Here is a 20,161-nt window from a genome sequence, read left to right as displayed (position 1 = left end):
AAGGATCACGCCCACTCTCTTATTTGGAGATGGTATTATGCTTTTGCAGATCTGCTTTTGCAGCATTCCTATCTTGGAACTGACCCAATGAGAAGAAGGAACTGCAAAATATACCCAGACAGTTCATTCCCTAGAGAAAAAGGATTAGTTGTGATAACCTAACAACAGCTTTCAGAATGATCCAAGCCTGTGAGCAGATAAAAATGGTTTCCTGGAAATCACACCAAAATGGCAAACATAACTTTCCAAGGAGATGCACATTCTGTTTCCAGTTTAATAGCATGTAAACCAGGTGTTCAGAAATCAACTCTCACATATAACATGAATTTCATTTTATTATTATGGTCACAGACCAGGAGTGTAAAGCATTAAAACATTATAATCACATTTCTTAAAAAAAAAAACAAACCCCATTAACATCTGAAATTCAAAAAATTAAAAACAGAAAGTCCAGGATATGCAACCCATCCTAATTGGCTTCATATATGACACTTAATTAAAATCTGTGGATATTAAAATGAGTAGTTCAAAATATTATCTGCTTAAATCGTCCACCATTTGCCATCTTATTTTTACAGCTGCAGCACAAAAAATAGCCACTCTAAAAATAATCCATGATCCCTTATCCTCTATTACAGTAGTTCTCAACCTGTGGGTCTCCAGGTGTTTTGGCCTACAACTCCCAGAAATCCCAGGCAGTTTACCAGTTGTTAGGATTTCTGGGAGTTGAAGGCCAAAACATCTGGGGACCCACAGGTTGAGAACCACTGCCCTATTAGATGTTCTAAATAATATTCATCATTTCTGCCAGGGATCTTCTGTACAAGAGGAGTGTTTTTTTTCTGTTTCAGGAGCGACTTAAGAAACTACATGAGGAGTAATAAAAACAGATCGAATATTCCCATGGAAGTGACAAAATTATAGGATATGTCTGCATAGGCATACTTGCTCATGATAGGGATACCTGCAATCTTGCCCTGCAGTAGTGCTGCTGACAGCACGTTAAATCTAGCCAGGGTGAAGGAATTCCTGAATTTGGGAATATCAAGATTTGATAAGTAACTTGTTGGAGTGAACAGCATGATGCTATTTTTAATTTCTGGGTACCTGTCCATTTCTCCCAGATGCTCTTTCAGCTCCACATCCCAGATATGCTGCTTAATAGTGGATTTGGCTTTGTCATAACCAAGTGTTATTAAAGCCTGAGGTGAAAACCCCAAGCTTCTCAGCTTCTCCTGCAACCTAAATTTCCATTTTGTTTGAAACTTGTCTATTAAAGTGAGAGGGGCCAGGCCCACTGAACAAAAAATATATCAATTTTAACCCATAGTGGATCTTAAGGATGTTTATCCAGGCCTCAATCAAAATTTGATTAATTTCCAGTTGAACTGAAGCACTTGAAGCACAAGGAGGGACTCCTAGCAGTGTACACGGGAATTTTGTTTGCAGGGTTTTGAAAGGGTTAATGTTTTTATAAGTGCATACCTTTGCCTCACAAAGAAACCAAGGAATAACTCTTGCTGCAAATACCTGGTTAGCTTTAGGAATGAATTGTCCTTTTCCATATAACAGGTTTTCTCCTCCAGATGTGTTGGACTCCAGCTGCTATAATTCCTAACAGCAGGTAATCTGGCTGGTATTTCAGGAGCTGAACTCCAAAACACCAGGTGGAGCCCAGTTGGAGAAACACTGCCATCTGGGTCAGCACTGCTTGGTACAGAGTAAGCAACAACGTTCACATAGTCCGGTGTACTTATTCCTTTATTTTTCAATCCGTTCTGACTATAATTTCATAGATAGGATCACATATATTTCCAGCAATTATACTAACTGCCAAACAAAAATTTAAAAAATCTAAACATTTGCTTCAAAGGGGATATCTATCCCTTATTACTGAACACAACATTAAGTGGGTTGTTGTATTAACTAGGTAATGTCTACTCCATTAAAAGGAGGCAAAACTGTGTGGTTTTTGTGGTTTATTTCCACCCATCATCTCTCAATTACCACTTGGCAATAACATAAAAGAAAGTTACCCCTTGATAGCTAGTTTACCACATTTTATTAAAGGTATTAACAAGCTCTCTGTCATTAGCTTTTTATCAGCCATCTCTTGTAGTCTGAATAAGCCGCTGGTGAGAACTGCAATAAAAATACCAACTGGATCAGACCCGTATGCATCCAAGGGCTCGATCACTTGACAACATCTGGATGAAACCATAACTTTTGAAAGCAGAAGCACTGGCAAAATGTATCACATTACACAAAGCATGCCTTCCAATTCCATCAATGTCATTTATGTGATTGAATGCCAATATCCCTGATGCAACATGGTATAAGAAGCAAAAACCAGAGCACAGCACAGTGATGTGAATATTGGGTTATGATTCTTCACTCAGCCATGAAAACCCACCAAGTGACCTTGTGCAAGTCACATTCCTCAGCCTCAGAGGAATGCAAAGGCAAACCCCTCTGTGTTCAAATCTTACCAAGAAAACATATTTAAGTAATCCTTGGACTTTGGTCTTAAGGACCAGTAGCATTAACCATTGTTATATATTGGGGCATTGCCTGGATTTGTGGTTGAGATGAGATTTCAACTGGGTATTTCCTTATTCATTTTTTATTTTTTTTATTATATCTCAATAAATTTGGGTATCCAAAGAGACCTTAAAGGGACCAGACTATGTCTGGTCTTTGAAGTTAAGCAGGGTCAGCCCAGGTTATCACTTAGATGAGAGATCCCTAAGGAGTCCTAGGTCTTTATTTCAGAAGAAAGAATTGATGAACCCTTTCTGAATATTCCTTGTCTAAGAAATTTTATGGAATTTATGCCACAAGTCAACAGGCAGCTTGAAGGCACAGGCACATACAAATATGGATCAGTGCTGGGGAACTTTTTAAATCCAAGGTGTATTTGAGACCATATAATGCAGTTTCAAATTGCATTATATAACAGTGTAAATGGGGCCATAATCACCAATACATATAAACATATGCACACATACATTAAATTTATTTATTTACTTCATTTCTATGCCACCTTTTTCAGCTCGAAGGCGACTCGAGGTGGCTTACACTGGCAAAATCACTTTAAAACATGTACACATTTATGCCTCAATTTTTCTCCCCTTGCCCAACTGTCAGTCTTATCTCATTCTCTTGCTCATATTAATGAATATGGTTGATGATTATATATTGCTGAATACACCTGAAAATTCCAGCCGCACATTCCTGTTCTCATAAGCTTGAGGTGTCAAGGTCATTTTCATTGAGGGCCATATCAGACCCTCAAAGAGCCACTGGATGGAGAATCCATGGACACAGAAGGTCAGCTATAATGTTTTACATAGTGGTTGGTACTCTTTAGCTTGTACCCAATTTGGGCCTTCAGAAGTGATTATCTGCAATTATCTGGAGATAATGGGAATTGCAACACAACAGCACTTGTGATTCTGAGGCTGAGGAAAGATTAAAGGACACTTTAACATCAGACATCATATCCATAAGCCTCATATCTACATTCAAGCCCAACTATTCTGACTAAATAGAACAAACTGCATGTTACTGTATCACAACTCCCATCAGCTCTAGTCATGATGTCTAATGATGAGGAATACAGGAGTTGTGGTCCGGCACCTGGAAGGCCACAAAAAATGATGTATAAGGCCAGGTTCGGCACATGGGTTTTGAGTTGAACACATATGCCCTAAGGAATTCCTGTAAAGCAATGCGGGAATTCATATGAAGCAATGCCCATCTTCTCTTTCATACTTGTCCATTCCCCCCTGCATCTGTTTACTCATATTTACTCATTAAACTGCAATTTAATCTGTCAACTGCATCAGGACCAGCTGCATGCTTTCCTTTCGCTTCCAGATATAGACAACAGGTGGCATTGCTGGAGAATGAAGAATTATCATCATGTCGGCACATGTTAGATCTTATATCACTTGGAAAGTAGTTCTCCTTCCTGCTCCCTTTCTCTTGGCACCACAGAGAAATACATGCACATGCAAAACCACATACAATTGATCTCCAATTAGATGAACTCATCCATTCTTTGTTAGGAATACCACAGCAAATCCACTGAAGCTCATGAATATTTACTTGCTTAATTTCTTGTTCCTTTTTCCAGGAGGATACCCAAGGTGGCTTACATAAAATAATAACAAAAAGCAATTACACTATACAGACCATTAAAACCATCCTGAGTGTTTGTGTAATATATTTGTTTCATTTTATTAAATTAATAATGAGACCTGAAAGCAAATTAAACCACTTACACTTCCTTTCCTCTGAGTTCATGGACTTCTCTGTGTAATGAATATCAACATTTGGATTCTCCCTTCATCCCTCCACTTCTTTTTTTTTTGAACACATCTGTCTTCTGACATATACTCTTGGACATTCAGTTTTCATCTCAGAGTAACTCCTTTTAATACCTATCAAGCTTAGCCTCTTGATGCTAGGCCCAGGATACATATTTTAGCACCTCATTCAGAGTCTTATGTGAGTTTCTCTAAACCTCTGAAGAAAGCCAGTATGATACACAGTCTGTTGCTCCTTATGTATTTACTCACATAGAACATCAACTAACAGTTTTTACACATTGGAAGAGACTGAATGTTATTCAGTGAAATCAATGAGAATTAAGTTCACCTTTAAATCAATGCATCAGCTACAGTCCTCAGAATTTCCCAGGGCCCTTCCACACAGCCCTATATCCCAGAATGTCAAGGCACAAAATCTCACAATATCTGCTTTGAACTGGGTTATCTAAGTCTATACTCATATAATGTGGGATTTTATGCCTTGATATTCTGGGATATAGGGCTGTGTGGAAGGGCCCCCAGTTAGCTTAGGTAGACACTTCCACGCAAACACCCAAGTTTGGTACAGGGAATATCAGCTATTCTAGTTCTCTTTAATCTCATCTTCTTCTGAGAGACTGTCTTAACTAGCGATAATAACAAAATTGTAACGTTCTTCACATTTGTTGAGTTTATTACAACCTGAGAGGTATGTGAGTGTGGACATAATCCTTCAATGACTCAAATGAGGATATAAACTATGAGAAGGTTGTGATCATGGTTAACTCAGATTTGCTTTGGGCAATCCTCACTTCAAAAGTCATTTCAAGCCACTTACTCTCTGGGTAGTCTTAGGCAAACCATTCTCCTTCCACCTCACTCCCCTGCCTTTTTTTCATTAATGTATGGCAATTGCTGCCATTATATCCCATTATTCAAGTAACTGTTTACTGTGTCTTTAAATAGCAGCCATGGGTGGAGTGTGTCTCAAACTTGAGACTTTTGTGTAGATAAGAGAAGGCTTAACCCCTCTTCCCAAAATGTTATAAAAATCCTTTCCCACCTACTTCTCCCCCTAGAGAAGAAATTGTCCCCAAGGAAATTTCCTTGGGGACGAAAACGGGGGTTGGGGGGGGGAGGTATGTGTGTGTGTGTGTGTGTGTGGGGGGGGGGGAAGATGACATCCCAGCTTGGTCTCACTCTGTAATACAGACTCTATGTCATCGAAAGAAGGTAATCCTTTAACATTCTGTGATAATCTTGCCATGTGTGATATTAAAAGCAACAATGAGGTCTCTGGTGGCATCCTGAATACTAATGAGATTTATATGGCCTAAGCCTCTTTGGAATGCAACCCATTTGCTCTGATGAAGTTTTCAATATTTCTGTTCTCAGTGCTTTAAGGGTGCTCTTCTATCAGCCCCACCCCATGGCCTTTTTGGGTGTGGTATTAAGGTGTCTGTATCTACTACACATGTGTAATGGTTGTATGCATGCAAATTTGAAGGAGGGTGATCTGTATCATCAAAGCCTTGTTTGCAACTGCCATTAGCATGTCTTGGTTTGAGGTACACACCTCATTTGGTTTATCTGTAGATCTTTTCAGGTCTCAAAGTGTGACAAGATTGTGCCAGGAAGATGTGCAATTTCTTTCCACATATTTTGATGTCCTGATACATTGCTGCTGACATAGTTTTATTTGCCAGAAACCTGGAGCCAACAAAGGTCTCTGCAAATGTCAGGAGAAGGACAAGAAATGTTATTTTCACAGAACCTTGGCACTTCAGTTGAGAGTTGTTTCAGACTTCCAGATCAGTGTTAAACAGCAAACATGATATGTCAAATGCATAAAAAGATTAGTGTCTTGAAAGGTTTATATCTGAGCTGTTGTTCCCAATCCTCCACATTGATTACTATGTTAACCACATTGTGACCACATAGGAAATTACACCCTACACCTGCTGAGCTCCAGATACTTTGGAAAACCACAGTATCTGAAAGTTTACATATTTTTAGGGATTGAGATCAAAATCATAATAATATTAGAACATGAATCTTGGCCAGTGTGCTTCTGATGTACCTCTGAATTTCCAAAAGACCAATCTCTGTGCTTATACTCCACAAATTGCGAAGCAGCAATGGTTGTTATAGATAGGGCTGGAAGCTGCTTTGTCATTCATGGGAATGCAAAGGCAACTGGACAAAACCCAGACACTCCTTTACCGACAGTCAATGGCTGGGGAGAAAGAGTTGTGCCCAGGAGGCCAACATATATAGTTGTCATATAAGGAGCTAGAGCATATCTCCTTCCACAAGTTATTAAAATACCTCTACTGGCATAACTGGGTGCTATGGCTGAATGAGCCACTCATAGGATTCTGGCTAGAGTGTATAAGTGATATTTATTAATTAAGTGCTTTATGATGGTTCCTTTCCCTTCTTAAGAGATCACAAGTCAATCTCAAATATTGTGGGAGGGAGAATACCAATGCTGTTTGGCTGGGAAAAAAAGATCATGAATGATAAAGATGCATTTAGGTATCTTAGCGACCCATTAGGCAAATACACTTAATGGCTGTTATTGCTATGAAGAAGATAACAATTACTGGTTGTTTTTTAAAAAAATGTTATCAGTTCTGGAGTCCCACAGGTGATGATCATTTGCAAGAACAGGTGTTACCTGTGAGCTACACATATTAAGGGCATACTTTTATTGCACCGCTTGGTGCATGCAGCTGTTAATGAAGGAGCATTTTAGGTGTTGCCCTTCTTTTCTGCAACTTATCTCTTTGATCACTCTTGCAATCCACCTCTTCAGGCATCTTCATTTTTACCCCACCCTGCAATTAATTGTCAAGTGGCAATCTTCAGTTGGTGCCGAATCAGTGGGATGTAATACTCTTTTTGAAGAAAGGAAGTTCCCCTCCTCCTAAGTTACTTTGTAGTTTTCAGTTTGTGTAGATTTATGATTTGCTCACCTACCACACAGTATCTCATCAGTGCTGTCGCTTTCATTTTTGTAATGCTTGTAGCACACTTGCTCAATAAAGGACTCCACGATCCATGGCTTGAAACTATTTCCCCCACAAATCCAAAAGCAAGTCTTGATTTTGCCATTTTATGTATCATTTTACTACCCTATTGTATGTAATGAGATTTGAGTATCCATACAGATTTTGGTATTGATGTATGAGTGGAGATACCAAGCAGGTATTAAGGACCCACGATGTAGGGTTGGGACGGGGAATTAAAACTGAAACAAACTTTGGGGTGGGTTTGTGTGATTAGTGGCGTTATCAGATTGAATCTAGGATGGGTCATAACAAATCTGTGGACAGGATGAGTTACCATAAACTGTTGTCAAGAAGGGTGAAGGCATCTGTTCTCCTTTACCTTCCAGACCACATTTTTCAACCTCAGCCATCCCCTGCCAACATTGCTATTGCCTCATCAGACAAGGTATAAAGAGGAGACACAGAGGAGGTTTTTTCTACAGTTTTCACTACCAATAGCCCAGTGTTTGTTTCAAAATTCATGAGCTATTAGTATCAGCTGGCAAAAAGGCTGGTGGCAGAGTTGTGCCCCTGTATTTCTGTAGCAGTCTCTCAGTCAGGTGTGAAAACTACACTGGATTTTTAATACAGCAAGGGGCAAAGGTATAGATATTTCTGCAAATCTGTAGGTTATATCTCTTTGGTATAACTACAAAACGTTCCATAAGGATTTTCCATTGTGTCTGTTTCAGAACCAGTTCAGTTGAGATACTCTCTTATTCTGTGCTGACGGCAAAACAGCCACTTATCTATTTCTTCATCCCACATGTTACTATAATGTTTGAAGACTTGGAACCACACAGGTAGAAACAGTCACACAGCCCTCTCCTACACAGTTGTTGCCTTGTTGAGATCAAGGTTGACAATTATGGGAAGAATCCATATGCACTGCTGAGCTGTTGAATGTGATGACACCAGTATGAGATGAGGCCATGGATAAGCAGCTCCCATGCTATTGTAAGCATATGAAGTGCAGCTGAAATTGTTTCTATGTCTGGTTTCTGCTTGCTGTTATCAGGCAGATTGTAAACTTTGCAAGTCAGTTTGTCATAACTATTTCTGTAGCACCTGAGCCAAGGAGATCTCAGAGATCCACCAGAGTGCTCTTTCAAGCTCCACTGTTATACCATAGGATGTGGAGGGAAGATCAAGTTGCTCACACTCTTCAGCCAGAGTTTGCTTCTCCTACTTCCTGTAAGAAGAAACATTCTTTTCCAGGACTTGCTTGTCCTTTCAATCGCAGCACAAACCCTATATCTGTGGGTGTTCAAATTCCTGGATTATGCAAAAGCACAGATAATAGCAAATTCATTGAAATGAAGACTTCTGCTTTCAAAAGTACCAAAAATATGCTGTTGTGGATAAATGAAAGCATGGATATGGGTCCCATGAACACTCTGAGATGGTGCCAAGATAACTCTGATTCCAGGCTATTGAGGGTAACAGTAGTAGTAGCAGCAAATCATAATGGAGAAGACGTGACATGGGGATTTTAAACATTTATTATATGGGTCAGTGGGAGCAGACAGAGTGTAAGTTCAACTAACAGTTTCGAAGAACAGAAGGCACAGTGACCAAGGATGAATGAGCTACATTGCACATGGATTAGACCAGTGCTTTCCAAACTGTGTGTCACAACATGATAGTGTGTCAGCTGCAATGTGTAGATGTGTCATGTGAACATACTCATAAATGACAAAAACCATGGAAATGTATGTTATCTTAAAAATCATATATTTTTAAAATATATAAATGTAAGATTTTCAAGAGATACAATGTGTCTGTATTCATTGCGTTATTACAATGTATGTCTGTCTCTGCATCTCTTATAAGGTTTAGCCTCCAGTCTGCTTGTAAAATTGATTTACTGGGCCATGAAATGATGTGTCACCAAGATGAAATGTTTGGAAAGCACTGGATTAGACCTTTCTCTCTGTTTCTTTGCAGTGCTCAATGTTTACTGATACCATGCTCTCTCTATATATATAACTCTCTATATAGTTATCAAATTCAGTCCCTGGGAGTATAGGACTAAGGACATGTAAGTGAGCAATTTTATCTGGGAAGTGTTGTGCAGAAATCCAAAAAAGTAAGAGTCCTTCTCCCAAGAACTTATTCATAGATTCTACATTCATGGATTCAAACATCCATGGTTTCAAAATGTTTTAAAAAATCCCTAAAAGCAAAGCTTGATTTTTTTCCTATTTTATATGAAGGACACCATTTTACTATACTACTGTATATAATGTGAGCTGAGCATCCATGGGTTTGATATCCTCCTCCTGGAACCAAACCACAGCAGATACCAAAGTCCCACTGTATGTCTAAAAAGAGTTTTGTAAGCACTTCATGAGTTCTGACATGATAAATGGTTGCACATGTCCCTAGAAACCAGCGTTTTTAGCTTCTGTATTTATACAGGAAATCTTCCAGTTAGATTGAAAGCAAAATGTATTTCAACTTACAGTATATTTATTTCTGTTTATTATGCACCATTATTAATCAAACTATCCTAAATAAATTGTTCTCAATAAAATTCATTTCTGATTAAAGCAGGTTTAAATCATAATCATGTAATTAAGACCCCCCCCCCTCCACAAAGAAAAAACCCAAAACTGCAGCCCTTGAGCAATATAGAAAATGCCTCTCCAGCTCACTGCCTACTGTCTACTGTGATATAAAAATGATAAATGCAAGCTGCTATTTAGGACAGTGTTTCCCAAACTCTTGCCATCCAGGTATTTTGAACTTCAGCTTCCAGAATCCCCAATCATTGGTTAAGACAGCTGAAACCCCATCTGCACTGCCACATAAAATCCAGATTATCTGCTTTGAACTGGATTATATGGCAGTGTAGACTCAAATAATTCATTTCAAAGCAGATAATCTGGATTTTATCTGGCAGTACAGATGGGGTTTCAGCTGTCTTAACCAATGATTGGGGATTCTGGAAGCTGAAGTTCAAAATACCTGGATAGGGGCCTGAGGGCCCTTCCAGACAGGCCCTATATCCCAGGATCTGATCCCAGGTTTTCCGTTCATCCCAGATTATCTGGCAGTGTGGATTCATATAATCCAGTTTAATGCAGAAAACCTGGGATCAGATCTGGGATATAGGGCCTGTCTGGAAGGGCCCTGAGATTTCTGGGAGCTGAAGTTCAAAACACTTGGAGGACTCACCGCTCTAGCTGAAAGACTTTTGTTGAGAGAGTGTTGTGTAAAGTCAATGATGATAGAGACATTTTTTAAAGTGTCATCACCATCCAGGATGTTGGCCTTCAAATTGGCTATAATCTGTCTTCAATTGATCCATATTTTCTGTCAGCATTGGTTTATTTGCCATCTCACTTGTTTCATCAGCTACAGCTTCCTCAAAAACCAAGGAACTCATTCATTTCTGTTAGGTTGAAGGGATTCTCAGGATCAGTGGGGTCAACTGCAGCAGTCATTCCTTAATTTAATAGTGAATGAAAGCTTTGTCAATTGCTAGATCTAAAATCATGTAGAATTAGGCAGCATTTTAGAATTTTCTTATAACACACATCACTACATAGAATGCATAGATTATGATTATTTAAGAAGAATGAGTAAGTCTGGAAGATTTACTCATGGTGTTCTTATGAGTGCAACCCCCGGTAATCACCCACCCACAGGCTAGAGGAGAAATCAGGTTAAAGAAGATGATGACTCTGCTGTTGAGGCTATATCTTGACATCAGTCTCCACCTATATGAGTAATTGAATAGTAGTGGCATTTGTGGTATGATGTAAATATTCTAATAAAGGTCATTGTCTGAGAGCTTGGTTTCCCTGCACTGAGACTTTTTGATGTGCCCGTAAAATAGAGTAGGTCTATTACCAGTTGCTAGGGAGTGGTGGTATCTCCCAAACTGCACCAAGACAGAGCCTAAAAATAAGTTATATCTTCATGATTGTCATTTCTAAGGACCTCCTTCTTGCCACCAATGTGAACAAGTGGCAGGGTTGGTGCATCCCAAATAGCTGAAAGATTGCAAAATATTTTCAAATATTCTTCCTATCTCTACTACTTACCAGTGGGTTCTGGGCATTACATCTGAATGACTTTCAGAATCAGATTGTTTACGTGCAAGATGTTTGTTGGAATGGGCCAGTTAGTTATTTCTTGGTATTAGAGGTTTTCCTCCCAGCCACTGTATCTTCCAGGAACTTAGGGGTTGGATAAGCACCTCCTAACCAGCTGCTAGAACAAAAGGAGGATGTGGAAGATGCAGTTATGTAGGTTTCTTTTGGGTGGAAGAGTTGATGAGAGACCTCTTCACACTTGCCTATTTTTGGCAGTATCAACCGTCATTTTTTACTTCAGCCACGGAGCTCGATAGTGCCCATCACACCCATCACACACTACTTCCAGGGCAGCTCTGTGGCTAAACTGGAACAAACATCCTGCCATCACCACCAAATTGCCGCCACTGGTCATTTAACTGAGCTAAGTGTTTAAACTATTGTATCCTCACAGTATTAAAGATGGTGTCTGGAGGACATGCACTTTCTTGATTTGTAGATCAATAGAAGGTTTGGCATGGAAGTTGATTTGAAAAAAAATCACTGCAAATCTCCAAAAGACAAGGCAAATGAGAGATTCAGCAATGTTTCCCTTCTGAGTTATGTCTGGGTCTTTTGCAACATAGACGTGAGTAACATTAATGTGAGCAAATGAAAGAATTTCATTGGAGCTGAAATTCCCAGTGAAAATATCTTATTTTTAACATGATGAGACAAAGCATACCTTGCTTTAGACAGCTGCAGGTTTGTGAGGCTTGCAGTACATTTCTGAGAAATGAAATAATCACAAAATAACAAATACATTTTTAAAATGTGAACACCTTAAATGGGTACAAGTAAAAACATGCCAAATATGTTTTGGTCAACAGGGAAAATGCATGAGGAAAGTGCAAAAAGAAAACCTACAACTCGATATAAACAATGCAGTGAATGCAGTGAAATAGTGACTGAGAACTGAAACAGAATGGATTTAAACCAGAGCAGTGCCAATGCAGTGGTAAATCGATTCCAAGTTGAACATCAAAGGACTTCTCTGAAGGGCTGAATTTTAGCTTCAAGATATTCTCAGCAGCTTAGCTAACAGCTTCAATATTTGGACTAAAATCTGAATCAGAAGGAAAAAGTCACCACTGAGTTGGAGACCAGCAAGTGATAGTACAAATCAATATGAGGAATAAAACATATTTTATAGAGCTGTGCTAAATGGCCAACATGAACCTCTTGCCACAAGAATTTGATCCTCAGTTTTCAACATTCATATTCATGACATTCATATTTTCCCTTCTGCTCAAAGAAGGAGAAAAGTTACAAGTCTTTTAGATGTTTATTCGAAGCCAGCAGTTGGATCAGGAAAAGGCAGTCTGTCTTCAACTTGCAAAGTCTGGTCTGCCAGAATTTTCTCTCATCAATTTTCTCTCCAAAGCACATACCATCTGGATGTTGGGGAAGCAACCAATATATTTTGGGTGTAGTTTGAATATTGCTTCCTTAGTACTGAGATCAATCAAGAAGTGGGATTTCACTGATCATTCTTGAGCCACTCAGAAAGCAAAGCATGAAAGATTCAGTTCATGGAAATTCAGAAACACGGATTGGGCCATGAATCCCTTATAATGGTGCTCTAAAGAAATTGCATAACACATTAGTGAAAGCACTTAGGTTGTATGATTCCTTACCATTAGAAACTGCAGCTTGGATTTGTTCCTAGGGATGTGCCAATTGAGCTTGAGAAATTTTTCTTCCCAAATTTTGAAAGTGTTGGAACAATCTTCTTCTGGCAAAGAGGTTTCCATATGCTCAGTTCCACATTTCCAGCACCTCCCTAAGAAGGTCACTTAAGGCAACCCATAAAAGGGGATAATTAGCTTTTCTAACTTCCACAGTCCGATAGCAGACAGGATAATTGCAATAAATATTATGAAGTGTTTTCTTACTAAAGATTTCACAACCATGGAGGAAAAAATAGGAAGCCAATAAACACTACACAAATGGAAAGTAAACATGGCCAGGAGTTATGGGGATGTGTGAACTACTGCTACATGAGCAAAGACATTGCCTTGGTGTATAGTGGTGTTGGACCCAGATAATAGAAAGTGTGGCACCGATGGTGGCTTTTTTTTTTCAAGTCAGACTTGAGAAACTGCAAGTTACTTCTGGTGTGAGGGAATTGGGCACGTTGCCCAAGGGACGCCCAGATGCTTTGATGTTTTACCATCCTTGTGAAAGGCTTCTCTTATGTCCCACATGGGGAGCTGCAGCTGGCAGAGGGAGGTCAACCCGCTCTCCCCGGAGTGGCACATGTGTTTAACCCATTACTTACCATGATGGGGGTAAATTAACACCATTCTTTGGAGATTTTAATCAGAGGCTGGATGTCCATGTTACAGAAGTGCTTTGATTGTGCATTTCTGCATGGCAGAAAGAAATTGGATGGCTCTTGAGGTCTCTTCCAACTCTATGATTCTATGATTTAGTGAGGCTATTTTTTGTTTTTGCTATTCCAGAATTTTCTTTCTTTCTTTTTCTTTTTTAAAGGAAAGCAGTGAAGATCAGTTTATGGCAGGAGACTCCTAAGATACAGTATCTGGTCATCAGCGTTCATCACACATTTTGATAAATGCATATCAACATCAGCACAATCATATTAACTACTTCAGGACTCAAGGCAGCTTATAACAGATTGAATAAACATAATCACAAATTCACAAAATCCAAAAGTTAAATGATTTAAAATGTATGACAGTCCATTCATAACAAAAAGGAAACTATTTCCAAGTTTGAAATAATAAATAGACATTTTAAACATGGGCCTGACTGAGGCAGCTGCTTCAAATAGAAGATGCTCAAAGATTATTTTAGGGCCCTTCCGCAAAGCCATATAACCCAGAGTATCAAGGCAGATAATCCACAATATCTGCATTGTACTAGATTATCTGAGTCTACACTGCCATATAATCTAGTTCAATGTGGATCTTATACAGCTATGTAGAAAGGGCCTAAGATGTGACTCAAAGGTTGATTTCTGAATCAGCGAACCAATCATTCTACCAGTTTTTTTTCACTAAAAAGAGAAATTATGTTTGGGTGCTGCCTTTTCTAAGCATATAATGTACTGTCCCATCCCTATTTAAGCACGGACACACAACTCCATTATAGAAGATTTTTGTAATTAAAACATCTACTTGCAACATGTTGCTTTGGGAAAAAGATGAGCAGGATAATTCTTTTCATTTCTTTTGTACCACCACCAGCAATTCTTTATTATAGTCCATAGACCCAACAAGTTCAAATTCACAACATATAATATTGATTAAATGAAAAGCATTAACATCAGTTGGATCTAATTATATGGGTAGAGCTTATTTCAAATGTTTTGCTAGTCCTAACTTGGCAGCCATCAATAAAAATCTGATGTAAAACTGGGCTGAATGTTTTGGCAGATGTGCCAAAATTATCAAATGTGCTTTTAGAATCCACAGGACAAAAAAGAATGTGCTTCATGGATTTGACTTCCTGGTTACTGCAGGGACTTGACTTTATGGTATGTGGGACACCAGCAAATCTACTGCAGAGTATTTCAGAGGCTGAATCTACACTGCCAATTTTAAAATCCACAATTTTAAAAATCCACAAGATGTACAGGGGACATCTGGCAGAAGTTTACTTAAAAATTGATTCTCCGAGATACGCTGGACCTCATATGCGCTCATGTGAATATTAAATGTACACACAAGCAGATTTCTTATTATCTATCCTCAGCCTACTGTAAATTCAAGCTCTGCTTATTTTAATAAAGATCAAAACAAAGGAATGGTTGCAGACAGTTCTCATGGGAATTGCTTTCCATTTTTGCTTCCATTTAGCCACCAGTGTGTCTGTCGCTCCATTTGTTTACAGTCCAGAACAATTGTTTCAGGATTTTAAAATGTACACATGCACTGGAGCAATCCACACCAGGGTATTCTAATGAAATCACATGTTTTCCTTGAGTGCAGGGAATACAATGATGCTAAATGCACATTTTCTGTCTGAAATTGGGTTTTAAGTGCACCTTTTAGACATGTGTTTTTCAGCTGTTCATCCGAAGCAACATGCATTTTCATGAAATGCCATTTAGCCACCCCACTTTTCTCCTGGTTTCTTCTGCATCTTAGGGCATGGACAGAAGGGCCCTAAGCAATGTATTATTTTCTTCCTAGGTTCTAATTTCTTATACTTTCTGATCTGTAGTGAAGGACTAAGTGGAGATATTGGGGTGCTTTTACCTGATAGTTCTTGGTGCTACCCTCATGAAGCTATTCTATTTTGTCTTCTTTAGTAGATTTTTAATTATCTGGTAGAATAAGGAACAAAAAAAGAAAACATTTTAAACCTCTCACTTTAGAATTACACATGGAAGTCAATGTCATCTGGACATTCCATGAAATTTTGTGAATAAGTCAGTATGACAGCGGGTTTTGACTAGATGGCCCATGTGGTCTCTTCCAACTCTATTATTCTATGATTGGGCAATGGGATCCTTCCTTGGAAGCATTCTTGGTCCATTTTGTTTTTGGTTTCATATGAAGGTATTTATATGGCTCTATCGAACTGCATTATATGGCAGTATAACTGTGGCCCATTTTTGCTATGTTTGCTCTTACCTAGGCAATTTTTGAGAGCAATGTGGAATGTTATCTGCTGAAATCTGCTGAGGACAGTGCATTTTAATCCTATTCAAATTTGTCCTCGCAGATGTCCCACGAGATGTTACTACTAGCATTCCCCACCCTCCCATCTCTTGCTGCTGTAAACCGATGCAGATGGTATCTCACACAGTCATACCATGAAGATCTCTATGCCAAACCATTCACATTTAAGGTGAAAAAAATGGTTGAGTAACTCAGCCTAAAAAATATTTAAGGCAAACAAAAGGTAGTGGTAATAAATTGTGTCTCTGGGAACTCCCAGCAGCTATTAAAATTATATTGATCCAGTAGAATTGAACAAGTTGACTCTGCTGTCTTTTAGACTTCATAAGTGGCACCTCCTCCTTTCTGAAAAAGGAATAGTCACTAGGAACTCCAAGGAGATCATTTCTTTTTCCACTGTCAAAAAATATTAGGTATCTTTTTTTTGAAAACATGTAATTTCCTCTTGCTTTTTTGGTGATATAGTTGTAGACATTTTTTTTCCTTTGGGGCAATTGCACCTGTGGATTACTGTCAACATATATTACCAAGAATTATTGTTTCTCCTAGTGAGTCATGACTTATGATATGCTCAAATTATGACAGCCTGAGTTTTCATCTTGGCTTCTAGGGAGAGTTCTGGCTTGATTTCCTCTAGGACTCATTTAAAAATCACATCCAACTACCCTGATTTAACAAAAACAGTCCCAATTAGTTGTCACCCTGCCTCTCCTAGTTTCTTCTTCACAAAGAACTTTTGCTTTCTTGGTTGCATAATGTTGCAAGGCCACACAAGTTCCAGTTTTCTGCAGTGAAATGTTGGAATGTATGAAATTATCCAGAGAAAAGTTGGATTCCCATAAGCTTTCTTGTGAATTTCCACCCACCAACCAAGAGAAAAGGGCAGCTTAGGACAGGTCTCCTTTCATAGTTCAACTGTGAAGAGGTCACCTGGGTTGAAGGAAATATAGGGATGTGCAGGGAGTGTGCATAATTTTGTGGGAAGCTGCTTCAAGAGACTGAGGGCATACTTATCAAGTTGTAATTAAAGCGTAAGTTACAATGGAAACAAGCAATTAGGTTTTCTGTTTCCCATTTATTTCTGCATCATGACACAGCTATTCATGGCAGTTTGCAAACTCATATTTAAGGCTTGCTGCAGGAATGTACAGCTGCAGTTGAAAAGTGTTTGACGGTTATATAGTGGCTGGAGCCTAAAAACTGTTACTGATGAGCAGCACTCTACCCACCCAAATTCATGTGTAGTCGAATTCTGATCAAAGCCACCCATTTCATTGTGATGACTGATACACAAGGTAAATGTAGCCCTATGCCTTTCCCTCTTTACAGCAAGGATGGTCAAATTTGATGGGTATGAGAAGCAATTTTATCTCCCTAATATCTTGCAAAGACTGGAGCTAATCCAGGCAGGCCCATATCTCAGGACTTGTGATGGTTTTACCAGAGGCATCCAAATGATGCCTCAGGTAAAACTGAATAAATTTGGAACAAAGCAGGGTTTCCCTCCTTTGTTACAAATTAATAAACACCTGGTAGGACCCAGTTCTTAGGTAAGGTCTGGATCTTACCAGTATAGGGCCTGGGGAACATGTCACGTGAATCCCGGGTCCAATCCACACATCCATATTGGTTTTTTGGACTCCAGGAGCTCCCCCCAAAAACCAAGAAGGCACTCATCCCTCTCCCCAAACCTAAAAAGAAGCTCTTAAAAGTAAAAAAAACCCCACCTTATCCAGCCACCATTATGGACCTCCTCGCATAGTTATCAGGATGGCATGCAGCCACCCTCCCCAAGAAAGCTCGAGTTTTGGGTGCGTTTAAGTGATGTTTGGAAGCATCCTAAACCACCATCATCAAAATATGACTTTTTTCAGGTTTCTCCTAAAACAAACATATGCATTTATTCACAGGGAATAACCATTCCTAGGAGATTATGGGAGAACCAAATCAACATTATTACCCCCCCCAAAATGGGGTAGAGATCATAGGGCCCCTCAAAAATGGCCTTGCAGAACTCGTGATTCTTGCCTCTGATTTCTCAGTTTTCCATATCTGATTGCCTTTCACATGGTGAGGTTTCCAGAGGTATATTTCAGTAAAAATCTAGTATTTAGCTTGGGAGACAAATTTCAAAAGAGAAGCAGTGGATTAGAAATCAAGAGGTCCAAGAATCTAGAAGTACTATATCTATTACAAGTATGATTTACTTGTAATTAATGCCTTTTTTCAAGAACCAAGGACCAATGTTCATGTTTTAAAATAATTGGAAATACCTTCTCTTTTTGTAATATAACTAGAACCACTTAAGTTACTTAATTCTTTCATAATTATAGTAATACTATACTATGGTTTTACTTGTCTTTAATTGCAAACTGTAACTCTTATGGCAGCTTAAAGCCTAGCAGATCTATGATTTCATAGGGCTTTTTGCCCACATCAGTTCTGTTACCCTTCCAGGTGCTGTATGCCTCTTTGGCATCCAAGTTGGTTGCCAGTCTTGTCTTTGTGTCTGTGTCGCTGCTGTGTAATCTACCATTGTACAGAACCTGAGAAAGATTTATATCCTTAATACTGGCACAGGAAAAATGCACTTAGTCTTGTGCCAAGAACTCCACCTTTTCCCCATAACTGATATAATTTAATTATGTCTGCATATTACCACAACCTCAATACAACAGCCTTGATTTTTGCAACACTGAAGGAAATGTAAGAGAGTCTCCAACTGAATAAATAAAAGCTGGTAAAAGGAAAAACCACCTATACTATTTTAGTTTTTGTTTTGGATGACATGTTAAAACTATAAAAATAGGTTTTTCTCCAAAAAAAAAAAAAGAGAGAGTGGAGGCTATTTGCTTAATGGATACCAATCTCCTCCTGTTTATTGTATAGATGAAGCACAGTTCTATCTGGATTTTGTTGTTATGAGCCTTCATAACAACAAAATCCATGGTTGAATGGGAATATGAATCCCAGTTTCCTGGACTTCTAGTCAAACACGGCAGTGGACAGCATCTTGCTATTTTACTATCCTCAGCATGTGGCATTTGGTGGCCAGCAAGCTGCTTCCTGAAGCTCCTGAGCTCATCATTGCTTAACCATGGGCCCTGTGACTCTTACAGCACTATTATTACACTTTAACTGCCATGGCAACATCCTATTGAATCCTGGCATTTGCAGTTCAGGAAGGGAAATTTAGAATTCTCCACCAGAGAACCTTTAAAAATCACTAAACTACGATACCCAGAATTCCCCAGAAAGTTGTCATGACAGTTAATGTGCTATAACATTAGAGTGATAAGTGCTAAATTGTAGCAATATGAATACTCATCAAGTTTCTTGTTCTCAGTACAGCAATACATCCAATTAAAAACACAGTCAAAAGTCATGAGGTTTCCCCCCCTCAATTTGGGAATATTTATAGAGACATTTTATTTGTGCAAAAAAAAAAAAACACCTTTGTAGGATGCTGCTATGAAAAAAAAGGTGAAACCTCATCTAAAATGTACACAAATTTCCATAATCTCTCACAGGCCAGAGGAAATTTTGTTTTTTGTATGCAAGGTTTAAAGACTAACACTTCCCGATTTATATTGGTCTGCCCTCTATATTTTCAGGCTTAGATTTGGGAGGATTAATGTTTTCTCTTGGAATCTCTTGGTCCTCCAGTGTGACTCTCTCAGCTTTTGCTAGACTAGATGTTCTACTGCAGAGTTCTACTGGAGAACCTGGAGATTTTAGAGTGAATACTTCAATTCCAGGTTTCCATTCTTTGCCACCTTTTGCAATCAGCTAGCAGACAATATCATGTCCTCTCAGCATCATCAAGCTATAGTTGGCTGTTTGGGAATTCCTTTCCAAGGCTGTTTCTTAGGGGAGGCAATCGTATGCATTTCTTTCAGAAGTTGAGCCCTATTTCATTTACACTTACATGTGTGCATAAGACAGCTGTAGTTGCTTGAGATATATTGCAGAGTATTCAAGGTATATTGCAGAGTATTCAACTTACCTGCAAGTTGGTATCCAGATAGTTGCAGATATATGGATCCTGCAGAGCAGGGTGG

Source organism: Anolis sagrei, chromosome 2 (genome assembly GCF_037176765.1).
Source record: "Anolis sagrei isolate rAnoSag1 chromosome 2, rAnoSag1.mat, whole genome shotgun sequence".
Classification (NCBI taxonomy): Eukaryota; Metazoa; Chordata; class Lepidosauria; order Squamata; family Dactyloidae; genus Anolis; species Anolis sagrei.
This window is presented reverse-complemented; position numbering follows the sequence as displayed.